Below are 12,123 nucleotides of genomic sequence, written 5' to 3' on the forward strand. Positions count from 1 at the left end.
GTTTAACTGGCACTTTTAAATCACTTGGCAGGAAAATTATTTTGCGTGCATTTCTAGTAATCGATAATCATAAAAGTCCTTGAGAGGTCCGTGTTAAAATCCCTAGTTGAAGAGGCCCGCGGTATACCGTGGATGACGAAGAATTGGTCATTTCCTCTAGTTCTGGGGATTTCAAAGCTTATGGTGGAGTCTTGTTATTTGAAGCTTCAACGTTGAATTCCTCAGTCACTTGACGTACATCTTTCCCCCGAGTCTTCTTTCTGCTGGTTTTTTTTATTTTTATCTAAACACTTCTGCTAATGTTTAATTCATCGATAAAAGGAAGATTTACCATCCTTTATCTGCTTGGAGGAGCAGTCACTCTGAGATATTTTTTGTCATTTAAGAGCGAATTTTTTTTATCACCGCGTGGGAGGTGGCACATGATCGGAAAAATCTCTATCCTCATATTTCGCTCAGAGATACCTTAGGGTAAGTCTATAAACGTGGTATAATTTTTTTGTTCAGAGCTGTTTTTATTTTCTAGAAAATCACCAAACACTGTATCGAGCCCCAACCGCCATAAAATGGCCGAAATGAAGTCGACGAGTAGGGCAACAAAACCTTTATTCCTCAAAAGCGCAAAAGAAAGCAAGTCTTTCTGAATTTTACCTATTTGTATACGAGGTATTAAAAAATGATTTGAATCTAATAACGGGCTTTTTGACATAACTATGAATTATTAGCGAATATTTGAAAATAGCCAAAATTTGATTGATTAAAAATTACATTTTGGAGCAGTTTTTCAATAAAAATGTTTCCTACCTGGTATAACTCGGAATCACTTGAGATGAGCATTTTGTTCTTTCCATGGATATAAAAATTAATTTGGGGCTCTTAATTACTGCGAAGAAGTAGCCCGGTCTATTTTGTGCAAATCGCAATGCCGCCATGTAAACAACCGCAGATAATCCAATTAGGCTTTTTATTATCGAAGCCATAATTCCAAAAAAATCTTATCGCTTTGACCTATACTAGATTGTAAACTGGATTTCTTAAGCTCACCTGGCGAAAAACACCTTTCTAAGATTGGTTCCTTGCCTCAATCTTGTTATAAAGAGACTTGACAACAGCTTCGATAGTACAGCACTACAGGCGGTGTATACCAAATCACAGTGAAAACATCTCATGAAGGTTCCTGCCTGAAACGTCGCATTGCTGGACAGTTATAACCATATTTCAGCTTGGAACACTCACAATTTACAAGTCTTCCTTTCACAATAAGAATGGAAGTTTGTTTTTTATAGAACGATCCAGAGCATCCTGACAGATGAAATGAATCATTGACGTTCGTTTTTTGCGATGGTGTCACGCAATAACATGTCACTCGAAAGGAGGCTCGGTTACCAATACGCTCTTATTTTCTTTCCTTCTTATCCCCTATTTTTTATTTCCGGGAAAAAGTTTTAAATCCAGAATTTAAAATTACCGTTGTTTGCATTTTTTAAGCGCGATACCACTCATGCGTCACCCTAGACTGCTAAATGAATTAGGTATATGTTACTACAGCATAGAGGAAATTTCACTGCATTAATTTTTAACGACGTAAAAAAAATGTGTTATCCTATTTTGTAAATTGTGACAGCTTGCAGGTTAGACAGGTGCGGGAGTGGAAAAATTAAATTGGGAGTAGCTTTCTAAAATACTCAGCGCTAAAAAATAAATTAGATTAGGCACAGTTTCTAACCATATAATGAGCGTCGCGCCATAAATTTTCCAAAGCAAACTAAAATGGTGTTTTCGTTTGGCCGCCGATTTTTTAAGAGGTGAGCGTACCAAATGGAAATCAATTGCTCCTTTCAAAGATTAGTTGGGGAATGCTGCTCCCAAGATAAGTGAAGTCGAGTTGCAGAAAAAGCTTCTCTTATAGTCCCTCTGCGCTTATGTGAGAAAGACATCTCAGCACACAAACAGGCTGTGGGCGTGAATGATGTTGAATCGGAAGTCGATCTCATTTTAGCACGGGCATCGATATTCACGTTGCCTTCCAATATTTCGGACATGACTATCTGCCCAGCCCATCGCTCCTCTTTGGGCATTGGATGGCGAAGAGGCTCGCAACGGTGCCATGTTCCATCCGAATTATCGAGGCATGCCAAGGAAGGGAAGTCACGAAAGGGTGACCGTGGTATAAACAAAGCGCTTTCGAAGGCAATCCTTCGACTCACGGGAATATTCCTCACTGTTGGGTCTGGTAAGTCTTTGTAATGTTGTTAACTTACAATAGGACGCTATGACAAACAGGACAAGAAGTTACTAGTAAAAACAAAATTGGCACATTTAAATTAGTATTACCACTGAAGCACACATTTAACCAGCCATTTAATTTTGTAGCGTGAGCTAGTTTAATCAAATTATTTTAACAATGTGTGTTTTTTTTGTTTGTTAACTTCTTGTCGCCAAAAACTAATACACCTCTTTCCTTATCTCACCATGCGGCTTGGGCCGAGATATTTATTTTGGTCAGGGGCTCAGGGCCACTCACTACACCGCAAAACCGCTCTTAGGGAAGAGTGATGGATAGATTTAGGGGACGTTGATGCGTTGTTGCGTTGTTGGTGCGAGGGGACGGGCAGGTGATTTGAAAGCGAAAGGGAGGGTAGGATTAAAAAACTGTTTTTGTCTCGGTCAATAGACTATTTTACAGTTCTGTGATATTTAACTAGGCCTCTGTATGAAAGCGAGGTTTCTGTTGACCTTGACACGATAGAGATAAAAAACTGGTTAGCATAACAATTAAAGGTTTTGCATATCAAAAGTAACAGGGTTTGTATCAAAACAAGGTCAACTTGAGCCTCGCTTCCACTCAAAGGCTTGGTATCTAAGCACGCAACTGTAAAAGGGCCTATCCAAGCCCGAAAATTCCCCCAGGCATTCTCATTCTTATTCATTTTCGTTCGTTCGTTCGTTCGTTGTTTATTCATTCTCATTCCCCTACCCCAGTGTGGGGCCTTTTCCAAAGACGATCAGCCCGGTTAGTGAAGCATTGTCAAAAACAACGTGATCTTTTCAGTCAACTCTCGTAACAACGAACACCCTCGGGACGTCGTTTAATGTCCCGGTAATACAGTGGAACCCCGATATAACGATCCTCGATATAACGATATTCCCGGTATAACGATGAATATTCTATGTCCCTGTAAATGTTACAGTAAACTGTATGGGACAGAACCCCGATATAACGATCTTCGATATAACGATATTCCCGATATAACGATGAGAATGAGTACACAGTACACAGTCACAATTTAAGCAAAACATTGAATTTAATACAGTAACCGAGCATCTGTAAAGTTTCCGTCGACAGCTTCTCTTTGACTCCTTTTACCCCGATATAACGATATGTTTGGTTATTTTTCAGCATTATCGTTATATCGGGTTTTCACTGTAGTGAGAGTCCGTAATGCTTGGAGTCATTTCCAGACAAACCTCTTTTGTCGGGGATCTGAATTTTGTCCGTAATAGCGAATGTCCGTAATAGCGAGGTGTCCGCAAAGCGAGAGTTTACTGTAAATGGTTCTGCCCCAACACTGTACAAATATTTGCACTGTTGTTTCCGTGTGCAAACGAGAGGTGGAGCAAAGAAGAACGCCGGGAAGCAAAAGAGTTGCAGTTTTAGATGTTAAATAGCGATTGAAGTTGTTGCAGGCTCCAGTCGTTCTAATGAAGTTACATTTATTTGGGAATGATTACTTGCATGCGTGAGCTTGCCTCACCGTGGGGCATTTTCCACATTTTCAAAATCAAAAGACAAATGCCCCGGGGGGTGAGCGGGCTTGGAATTGACTGAGCCATTGGTATTGATAAATTAGTTTTACTTTACGAACAGTTCGATTATAATTTATCATTTTTTTGTGTGTGTAGGAATTTGTCGTGACTGCAGGACGGCCATTCTTCCGGATACCAAGATAACGGTTACAGAAGCCTGTAGCTCAAGCATAGCTGGCATTGCATAAGGAATTGAAAATGTTTCTTTGGTGAGCCACTTTAGTGACAGTACGTAGTAGTTTCAGTAGTTTTCACATGTATTTTCGCGGTGAAAGGGCATTATCAATTGCGATTTTAAGAAAATATGTGATTAAACATGACCTGTTTTCTGATAGACACCCACTTGTGTAGACTTGCATAAACTTACTATGGGTTGTATCTTATTTGATCACGTTGAGATTTCAACGCAAGGAGTTATCCAGCAGTTTCGTTTGTTTGGCAAAACAATCTCCATCATTTATGAATAGCGCTATCAATATTAAATAATTATATTCAAGCCGATGCACGACATTGGAAGTCAATTCATGTAAGTTCAGACTTCCTACTTGTGCTGGCCTCCATCTCGTTTTTTCTATTACTTCTCACCGTGCCTGATGTTTCAGAATTTGAGCGCCAGTGTAGCCCAGTCAAATAAAGCATTTGGAATTAAACACGTTATGACTTTCTACCAAGTTACATACTTATGTTTTCTTATTTCTCTGAGAAAAACAGAAACGCAAAGTAATACTAACAGTAAACACCCGCATACAAGAACACGTGGATTAAGAACATCAGGCTAAAAATTGGGCAATTAAACACAATTTATATACTGAAGAACAAATTCAGCCTGAAAAATAAACATGTTCTTTATGTTTAAAAGAAAAAGGATACCAGAAAAAGAAAGCTGGTCTAGAAAAACTAAGAAAATTCGTGTTTACTTATATCATTGATAGTATTTATTTATTTTTAATTTGAATTTTTTTTTAGTGCAAGTAATGAAACATTGTATGCTAATTACACCTCTAGTGATGTATAATGTATACTATTTCTGAAAAAATGTTAAGAACAATTTAACAACGCTTTCAGGCTGATTTCCACTAAACACCCATTAAACAAAAACACGATCAGCCAGAAGCCCGAAATCAATGTTCTTATATTCAGGTGTTTACTGTACACGCGTGGTTACATTTGTAGGACGAGGGGGAGGATTACGCTGGTGTTCCTCACAGTACTCCCATAACACCAGGAGGAAGTTTCTACATTCCTGAAAGTGACGACACATGCACTTCTTTTGAAGTAACGTTCGATGATCTTCGCGGTGCACAGGCAGAACGCAAACCTGCTGACGCCCTTAACGAGTATTTGCAATCCCGAGATACCAGTCCAGTCCGTTCTAGGCTTAACACTTCGTGGGAGATCGCAAGTGAGAGAACAAAGCGTTACTACATAAGAAAAGCTGGACAAGGTGTGACCGCCATAATGGAAGATATCGCGCCCAAAAGTCCTGCTGAGTTGTTCCAGGCAATGTGTTCCTCGCAAGCCATCCAAAGAACTTTGTCAAGTGACGAGGAAACTGAGACAACTATCGATGAAACCCTACTAGGAGCGCTTGCTGATTGCTACCACGCTGCTGGATGTTGGGAGACGCGTCGGCAAATTCTGTCTATCATGGCCGATAAAGTGTCGTTTAAGAAGTTGCGACTTTGGATACCAGACCTGTCAAGTTATCGTTTTACCGAGGCCAAACGCCATTGTCTGACACACGGGAGAGGAGCACCTGTATCGTCAGCGCAAGCGCCTGTGATGCGTGTTTCCACTGCACAAATAGATCCCTTTATCACATTTATTACAAGTGCACATGTTATCCAGGACTTGCCCTTCGGGGAAAGGACTATAACGTTGTCATCAAAAGAGACAATCAAAGTTCCCAACGTTATACGAACCATGGTTCCAGAACGATTAGTAAAGCAGTACCTCGCGTATTGTGAGGAGACAGGATTTAAAGCCCTCAGTCGCAGCACCCTATTGTGTATCTTAAGTGTCTGCGCCGCGTCTGTGAGGAAGTCCTTGCAAGGACTCGATTACATTAGTTCTTCAGGGGCAGAGGCATTTGACAAAAGTGGCCGAGATGCTTGGGGACGCTGGGCAAGGGATGGGGTGGGCAAAACAGCAAGAAACCAACCTAAGGGAAAGCAAGCGCTATCTAAAGAGCGACTACAAGGTACGTTTTATTAATTTGTTTGTTTAATTGCAATCAAACTTTTCTACTGCGATCAAGCTTGCAAGTTAATAAGCTGTTCAAAGCGCGTTTGTTCAGTATAAATTTATTATGTCGTCGTTTGATTATTCGATGAAGGTAGCCGATATTTTTTACTTCCCCCTATGTTCAATGGGTGGACGCTTCTATTCGTTCAGAGTCGAACGAGTTTGCTGATTTTGGATTGGTCGTTCTGAGAAAAAGAATAGACGGCGAGAGTCGGTTTATGGTCTTTGAACCCTGTCCAGACCAGGGGGGAGGTGCCCGCGCTGACTTTGAGCGTCTATAACTTTTTCAATAATCAACCAAACGCTGCCAAACTTGGCAGCTTTATCTAAAATTTATCTGGAAATAATTTGGTATGACAGGTTGTCGTTTCGGGAACTTAACGTTGCCATGGTAATGTCATTTTGACAGACATCTTTTCTAAATTTGTAATTTTTGTGTTTTTAGTAATGGAAATTAGGTTTAATGTAGTTATTTTCACCTTTTTAGGCCTTTTTGGCAACCTTTTAAAGCAAGAGAGGATAATTTTATCCTCTCTTGTTTAAATTTTTTAAGGACTTTCAGTAATTTGTGGCGGTTTTCTGAGGTTTTTGAAAAAGTTTGAAATCCAGGATGGCGGATGGCGGATGTTTGGACATTATGTCATAATTGTCACAAGACATGACGTCATCATACCACGTGACGTATACCAAAAGATAGATGTTCAGACATACTATATACCCTCTAAGTTTCATTGTCATTGCTCAAATATTCTAGAAGTTACGGAGGGGGGGAGGGAGGGGCGAATCCGCACCCCCGGTCTGAATAGGGTGAAGAATGTTAAAATTACGAAAATAAGGGGAGGAAACTAGGAGGGAATAGGGCAGCTTCACCCCTCGCCGCCGCTTGCTGGCTGTTTCTCAATTCGTATTTATGTTATCACGTCGCAGGCTAGGAAACGAAATAGACTGCTAGCAGTTAAAAATCCAGAAAAAAGTCTGAGCTGGGAGGCCCGGTACCCAAGCGCCACTGTCATAGAGCCTGGAAATAGAAGGCGATGGTCACAAATGATACGAAACATGCGGAAAAGGAAAAACCACCAAGACTGCGAATTCTATGCAGCGTTGAGAAATTCCGTATCTTAATCCTTTTTTTTTTTTTTGCAGAAATAGTGTTTTTCTTAGATTTAAGGTAAAATTTCTTATTTATTACTTTACTAAACACCGGAGTGCAAGCTCAATTATCCACCAACGAAAATGCTGTTCATCGAGTAGTTTTGCCTTTTAAAGATCAAAAGTCAGCTGAGGCAGTGAAAAGGCAATTATCAGATCCAAGCAAAAAAAATAGATCACACTCTTCAACCTGTGTTCAAGAGTCGCAATGTGTGAAGGCCTCGAGATCTGCGAGCCCAAACCACCTATAATTAGCCAACAATGCGTTGTGTACAATTGTAAATATGATTTGTGTGATGCAGGGTATGTCGGCTACACCAACCGAAAATTAGCCGAGTCCGTCGGGCTGCTCTGAAGATAGAAAAAAAGATGGCCTCATAAAAAAAATCTTAAACAACGTATTTCACGCACTTTATTGCGAATTGATGGATGACTTTGCGGCACGCTAGCTTTTACACAATGGAATAAATTAATACAAAGAGAACTGTTGTTTGCCACTGATTCAATTTTTCAGAAGTTTGATATTTGTCAAATAACTCCCCTGATTGCTGTACTGAAAGTAATTGTACTGATCGAAATACCTCCTGCACTAAAAATCCGAATATTCTGTGGCTTAAATTCACAGGTGCATGTGTCTAAAAGCTCGTCAGTGCCCGATCATTGCAGACCGTTTGCCTTAAGCGATCCCAAGGATCCTGCATATCAGTCTGTCTGAGAGCATGACCACAATGACGCATGTGACCGCTGCGACCTCCTATCTGAGACCTTACTTCAAATTGAGGCAGGCCTGGCGGCGCAGACTGAAAATCTGTCATCTGTGGAAAAGGAAGATCTTCACTTCAGGGTGAAGCAAGCCAAGAAAGCCATCTGGGCTTGGAAGTCACACCTTCTTCGCTCTGTCAACTAAGATTCTGCTCGAGTGGAGCTTTTGGAGCAACAAGATGAAACTTCAGTGCTGCTGGTGCAAGATTGGGCCATGAAATATTTGCCCAGAAAGTACAGAGAGAGCCAGACCGACTGGTTTGGGAAACGTGGTATCCCCTGGCATGTGACAGTAGCGACAAAGCGCGAAGGGATGAGATGCAAATGCTTACATTTGTACACATTTTTAAACCGTGCAATCAAGACAACTGTGCTGTACTCGCAGTGATGGCAGATGTTATACGGCAGCTCAAGATCACAGTACCCAATTTAGCGTCCGTGTATTATCGGCAGGACAATGCCGAATGTTATCACTGTGGAGCAACCATTGTGTGCGCAAGAGTCCTCGGCGAGAAGTTTGGCGTATCCATAAATCGCCTTGATTTCTCGGATCCCCAAGGGGAAAAGGGCCTTGCGATAGAAAGGCTGCTACGATCAAATCACATATGAGAGTTCACCTAAATTCTGGCAGCGATATTGAGACTCCCGCTCAGATGTCTGATGCAATTCTTTCCTCCGGGGGAGTGTCCGCGGTTAACGTTACTCTGTGTGAATCAGCCACACCTCTTGAACAATCTTTGAAGGTCGAAGGTGTGAGTTTGATTAACAATGTTGAGTATAACGGTGACGGAATTCGCGTGTGGAAGGCGTACGGTGTTGGCCCTGGGAAACTTTTAAAGTTGGAGAATCCACCGTTGTCGGAGCTTCCATCACTCACAAGTACTCAAACACATTCCAGTACTTTCACTTCAGTCAAGGCAAGAAGACAAAACGTACATCCTCAAGTTCATGAGGATCAAGTAGACCAAGAGGCTAACGCTGAATTCGTAGAAAATCTGACAGGTGTAGAAGAAGGACTTTTTGTTTGTCCTGAGGAGAGCTGCATATGGACATTCCTAAGGTATTCTTCAATGCAGCAACACTTAGATTTTGGTGAACACGAACGAGCTCTAGAGCGCGAGACCTTAACAGACAGAGCTGTTAAGGTGTATGGAGAGAAACTGGAGGGACAGACCCCTTCAATACCAGAGGTTATTGCAAACAGTAGACCTGACATCATACCAGATTCGTGCAGAAAAGTACCAATGGGCTGGGCACTAAGGGCTGGTGCCCCACGAAAGAGATTTACTTCCAGCCAGAAGGCCTATCTTACTGCCAAATTTAAACTGGGGGAACAATCAGGACAGAAAACAGACCCTGCATCAGTTGCACGTGCGATGGTAAGTGGTAGGCGCCAAAGATGCGAGTGGTAACCGCCTGTTTACAAGCGACGATTTCCTTACAGCAAATCAAATAGCTGCCTTCTTTTCCCGACTGGCTGCGAAAAAGACCCTCCAGGATGACGAGGAACTGTCTGATGACGACTTGGAGGCCGCTGCAAGTGAAGCAAGTATCCAAGAGCTGTCGAATGCGGCTTTAAACGAACTGACGCTTAGACACCCTATCACATATGATGCGTACAATCTTTGTGAAATGGCAGCAAAGTCCAAGTTAAAGAGCTTTTCCATTTCAGTGCTGAAGGATATTTGCTTATTTTTTAGCATTGATACCAGCGATATCTCCGTTCATCGTAAGCAGCCTTACGTGAGCAAGATCGAAGCCCTTTGTTTTAGCTGTACCTGTCAGCAGTGACGAACTACATGTAGCTTGAATATTGGTTTCATTGACCAGGAAAACACCTAAAGTATATGACACTGTACTCTTTTCCTTTCTTTCTTTCTTTCTTTCTTTCTTTTTTGCTTTATAAAACCCATTCAGTTAGATGGTATGGAGGAACTTCCTGATTTCTTGAATCTCCGAGGGTACGCCGCCTCTGTCTTGTCGAGAATTCGGGATCTCAAAGAATGGCCGATTAATTGTTTGATTAAGGGACGGGAAACAACTTTTTCCGAGTTCGAGTTGAGAAAACTGTCAAGTTTCTAGCGATGGCCATTATCATCGTAGCAATCAAGGTACAAAATCGAAAGGTTTAAATTGATGAGCACGCTATCGTAAGGAAAATTTAAAAAAACAACAACAACAAAAACAAAAAACAGAGATTGTGTAAGTCCAAAGCTTTAAAAAATGTAATTGTAATGACCTACAGTCAGGCGATATCAAATAACACGTAATGTCTCGCGGCCTGATACAAGCGGCCGACTTTGTGACTCGAAGATTTACGTTTTTAGTGAAGTTTAACGTTCAAAGTGCTTAGATAAAGCACGAAATTGTTAGTCTGTTGTTCTGTTTACATAGTCGGTAGAATTTTTATAGTGTCATTAGAAAAGAACGCCTCACCGTGGAACCTGTCTGCCTGCCACTGAAGGTCATGGTAGACCTTATCGATCCACTAGGGACACGTAGGTGATGTATATAATCACGGAGCACTAGACAATTAACTTCCAGTTGTTTTAGTTAACTGGGAAGTTCGTCATTTGAGAGGTTACCCATGACGTTTGTTTTTCCCGCGAACGTCAAAACTTCAATTTCTGTCGTTTGTCTTTAGGCGTGTGTGCACGGAATTAAGTAGGTTTGTGTTTGTCGTGAATGTGTTATTTTATTTTATTTTATTTTTGTGCAGGATTTTTTTAAGAATTCCATAAATAGGTAACAAAATGAAAGGCAAGATTGCGTTTGCCGTTTGCCGTTTGCCGTTTGCCGTTAAACGTCATGCTTAAAGTGCCTATTGATAAATATAATCTTTGCAAGCGCGAAGTCGTGGAAATAGAGTCGATAACAACGCATGTATAGTCAGTACCAGGGGGTGACTAAATTTACGAAAACGTCAAAAAGTAGTTTTTCAGAATGGCACTGATTCAAAACACTCAAAAGAGATCTACAGCGTTTTTTAAGTGAATTCGCGCAGGTTTTTGTTTAAAACATAACACTGACTAAGAAATAAATATTAGTTGGCCCTGCACTCGGTACAGCGATGTCTGCAGACGAATGCCTGTCTGGGTGTCCTTTGCACGTTTAGCGTGATTGCGTGACAAACATGAGTGATGACACACGACTTCGTTGGTGAACATCGTTGTGCCATTTGGGGAGCCAAACGTTTCTTAACTGAAACTGTAAGCAATCAAAGCATCTTGGTTTATCGTGCAAAAAAGACTTTTGTATATACTGGAGTTGTATGGAAGCAGAAATAAGTCAAGAGTTGCGATGGTCTGCGATGATTTATGAACAGCTTCGAGTATTGTAAATGGTCAAGCCGAACGTTGTAAACACTTTTCAAGTGAGCATGGCGATTTGAAACAAAAATAATGGAAACATCACTCCTTAATCACTGGTTTCAGAAGGTAAGGGTAACATATTGAGTTTCTGATAAAGCACAGCTCAAAGCGGTAAGATTTTGCAGAAATTATGGCTTCGATAATAAAAGAATAATTGGATTATCTGCGGTTGTTTACACGGCGGCGTTGCGATTTGCACGAAATAGATCGGGCTATTTCTTCGCAGTAATTAAGAGCCCCAAATTAATTTTTATATCCTTGAAAAGAACATTGTTTCCAATTTTAAGAAATGCTCATCTCAAGTGATTCCGAGTTATACCGAGTAGGAAAAATTTTTATTGAAAAACTGCTCCAAAATGAAATTTTTAATCAATCAAATTTTGGCGATTTTCAAATATTCGCCAATAATTCATTGTTATGTCAATAATCCCGTTATTAGATTCAAATCATTTGTTAATACCTCGTATACAAATAGATAATATTCGGAAAGACTTGCTTTCTTTTGCGCTTTTGAAGAATTACGTTTTTGTTGCCCTACTCGTCGGCTTCATTTCGGCCACTGTTATGGCGGTTGGGGCTCGATACAGTGTTTGGTGATTTTCTAGAAAATAAAAACAGTTCTGAACAAAAAAATTATACCACGTTTATAGACTTACCCTAAGGTATCTTTGAGCGAAGTATGAAGGTAGAGCTTTTTCTAGCATGTGCCACATTTTTTTGATTTCACGCGGTCTCCAGAAAAATTCTCTCTTAAGACCTCTTCACATACAAAAAAATTTTCAAATGAATT

The 12,123-nt window shown here is 40.7% G+C and overlaps 1 pseudogene; it reads left to right on the forward strand.

Annotated features, from left to right (window-relative positions):
• The first annotated feature begins 2,040 nt into the window (after nucleotides 1-2,040).
• On the forward strand, nucleotides 2,041-9,753 carry LOC131788593 (uncharacterized; annotated as a pseudogene).
• Nucleotides 9,754-12,123: the final 2,370 nt, after the last annotated feature.

The sequence above is a fragment of the Pocillopora verrucosa genome, chromosome 7 (assembly GCF_036669915.1).
Source record: "Pocillopora verrucosa isolate sample1 chromosome 7, ASM3666991v2, whole genome shotgun sequence".
Classification (NCBI taxonomy): Eukaryota; Metazoa; Cnidaria; class Anthozoa; order Scleractinia; family Pocilloporidae; genus Pocillopora; species Pocillopora verrucosa.